The following is a 3,366-nucleotide window of genomic DNA, read 5'->3' as shown; positions in this document are numbered from 1 at the left end:
GGTAATAATTTAAAGAGTAGTATTATTACTTGATTCAAGGAGTCATCATTTGATCGAAGATCCTATTCATTTTTCAAAATAATCTTGAATTTCCGTTTAATTTTGACGTAGGTTTGTTAAAATACACACGTCAATTGTGTAAAACTCTAAAAACAGTAATCAACAAGCATTTATGAGTGCTTCTTATCTATTTAAAATTCAGATTAAAAGCAGATCTTGTATTACCTTGAAATATAGTATATATCAAGTTATATTTAATTTCCATGCAAGTAGAAAAAATGGAAAGGGTGTTGCAACGTCAGCGGACACTCGACACTAGCCAGTCTCAATGTGTTGTAGGCCGAAAATAGAGGGGAGAATTTCAAGTGTCCTCTTTTGAGTGATATGTGGCGAGAAAACAAATCTAATCTGATTGGAATTTTACGTCGCACTACATGCCTGGGCATAAAATCGCCTTGTTTAAAACAATAGATCGATTGATTCTGGTAGGATTTGTCGTAGGCAGCAATTTTTCAATAACATAACAATACCATCAGAACGCAATATTTATTTAAAAACTGCTGAATCTTTTACAAAATTTGTATAGTACAGATTAAAATAATACTGTACAACGTCCTTTCCTAATTAAAAAAAGTTTCAACAAATTAGACGAATTGTTAAAATTTATCTAAATCTTATTTTCTATACTATGCAGGTTGTGATGTATCTAGTGGCACCACTGGATTATTCAAAAACTCCTTGACATAGAAAGTACAATTATTTTTATGAAAAATGTCGTAAACCATTTGAAAATGGAATCATAAAAACTTTAGATAGTATTGGACCACATGGTATTCTTAACAATGGCTCAATCTAGAAGAAAATCGAATTTTTTAAATCATAAGTTTTACTTTTAAGCAGTAGAATACAATTACCTGTTTTTATTTCACAAGCTCGGCTTTTGAACATCCCGAAATGGAATTTTACGGTTGTTTTTAAAAAGTCAAAAAATGAAATTTTTACAATTGATTGTGCGAATTCATAAAGTTTATTCGGATTTATGATAAATGGGAAAAACGATGTGAAAATCCGTTCATGAAAATGTTAGATATAGTTTCATCTTACTGGTAGACCCCTGGTTTTCTCAAATAATTACTCAGCCTAGACAAAAAATTAACAGTTTTTATTTTATAAGCTCCATTTTAAACATTTCAATATATAATTACAGTTTGTATCAGTGTCTTTAAAAGTTAAAAAAATTAAATTTTTTTTTTTTTAATTACATTTATTTGGTATTAACAACTACAAGTGATGTATTAATAGATATGTTCATATATGTTGAATTCCCATTTGAGACATTTGTAGGAGAAGTTTTTAGTTTTAGTTTTTCAGAACTATGACTTGCGACATAACACTAATATTGCAAAAAGTAATACTTATTGAAATGTTAAAAGTTATAGCTTATGATTAAAAGTCGTAATCTTTTTTTAACTTTAAGCTTTACCTATTCTAATGTTTATATTATGTTTTCTTAATTTTCTTAAATACTTTTACTTTGAACTCCTCCATCTACTACACTTCAACGTTTCGAACAAATGTAGAAAGATGATGAATTTAATTGTAAACTAAATAAATTGAGTGTTACGTTAAATTTGTCCATCAGTGTGTTTTTAATCTAACTTAAAAAGATAGGAAAATGCTATGTGCTTGCTCTCCCCCAATAAATAAATAAAACTCATTCATTCCGTGAAGACTGTTCATGTGATGTTTTCTGTTATGTTTTTATATTTTGAGTGCCTTTTTTTTTCAAAGTTAACTCACAAGTTTGATCTCAATTACCTGAAATTGTTTTTGATGTAAAGTCGCACTGAAATTCCATGCAGGCCGAAAACCTTCGTATTTCAACCAGCTAACACTGAGCACTGGCCACTCCCAATTGTCGAATGGAAGATAGTGGGGATATTTCAAGGATGGTTCGTTAAGTGAGAAATCTGATCTCGTTCCGATTGAAATTAAGACTTAAAAAAACATGAAAAATATAGTTTAAAAACGGGCCCAATATACACAGAATATTTATGGAACGGCAATAAGTCGAATGATGGCGGTTATTGACTTTGTTAATATTTGTAATGTGTGTTATACGACCCCGGAACCATAAACAAGATATAACAACCCTTTTTAAAAGTATACGAAATAATGATCGAATTAGTAAATAAAAAATAATATTGAAAAAAAATCATGAAAAGGTTTTGCTCTTTGGAAGTACTACTTTTTTTAAAGAAAGTACACGATTTGTAAAAGACCTGATGGCATTAATGTTAGAATTTTAACTATAAATTTTAATTACACATTCTAATGTTATGTTGCACATGTCTAATGTTATATTATGTTTTTTTAAATACTTTTACCTTGACTTTATCAATCAATAATTATCTAAACTTGAACGATTCGTGTACCTTCAATTTCATAAACTTTAAACGTCACCTGTAGGTTGAACCGTCCACTTTAACAACTCGACCCAGCAGAGAACATTTTATTTATCCGTCTGCTTTTCGTAGGTCCTTTTGCTTTTTTTCGGTAAAAACAAAGTTCTAGAAATTTTGCTGTATATATTTTGCAATTTTGAGGAAAACAAACTACCCTTACCTAAAGTATTGCCCATTTGTACTTTTTGTACCGTTTGGTATCAACATATAACACACGAATTGTCTATATCATTGGAATGAAATGAAAATTCATCTTAAAAATTACCATGTATGCACTGTTCTAAGTATACCGTTTCTCGGACTGACTTGTAATTGTACCCTTGTGATTTTTATCGTGATAATTTTTTTCTCTCTGTGAAAAATATAAATAACTCACTTGTTTTCGTGGTCCGTTTGACCAATTAATATCTTTTAATTAATTAAGGTTCTTACGTGAGATAAAAAGTGGCAAAACTGTCAAGAAAGGAGGGAAAATTCAAAAGGTGGGGTTGATTGGGAAGTTAGTGTCCGAGTGGATCGAAGACACGATAGCTCAGGTGGTAGAGCAGCGTCGTATGTATCCGAAGATCGTGGGTTCGAATCCCGCTCGTGACATTGACTTTTTTATCTCAACTAAGAACCTTAATTAACTGTAAATAATATGAAAGTAGCGTACGGCGTTTTAACAATGCTATAATTATTGTCAATCAGCTTTTTGTTTTTAATTACTCCATTATAGATAAAATAATTTACACAGGTATAAAGGGTCAGGTCTTCCGCGTACTCTGATCATTCAACCGTTTACCGAAAAACAGATATATGTTTCAATAGAAGGTTTTTCCTACGTAATTTTGATTTTATAAAATGTCTAGTGAAATATGAGTTTAAAATTATTCGCAAGATTTAGTTTTTGTCAATTTAA

General features: G+C 30.2%; 1 long non-coding RNA gene across 2 annotated transcripts; it reads right to left on the bottom strand.

Annotated features, from left to right (window-relative positions):
* Positions 1–600: 600 nt before the first annotated feature.
* LOC106663985 lies at positions 601–2,942 on the bottom strand. 2 transcript variants are annotated; one of them, XR_001340120.2, is made up of 4 exons: positions 2,626–2,942; positions 1,819–1,997; positions 915–1,140; positions 601–852 (listed from the first exon to the last, which is right to left on the bottom strand). It is a non-coding gene; the product is annotated as an uncharacterized LOC106663985 (long non-coding RNA). The 2 variants fall into 2 exon arrangements; XR_002910864.1 differs by having other exon boundaries at positions 2,731–2,942.
* Between the last annotated feature and the right edge of the window lie 424 nt (positions 2,943–3,366).

This window comes from Cimex lectularius, unplaced genomic scaffold, assembly GCF_000648675.2.
Source record: "Cimex lectularius strain Harlan isolate CLEC.00 unplaced genomic scaffold, Clec_2.1 scaffold572, whole genome shotgun sequence".
NCBI classification, from domain to species: domain Eukaryota; kingdom Metazoa; phylum Arthropoda; class Insecta; order Hemiptera; family Cimicidae; genus Cimex; species Cimex lectularius.
Note: the sequence above shows the minus strand (reverse complement) of the source record. Positions and strands in the feature narration are given on the sequence as shown.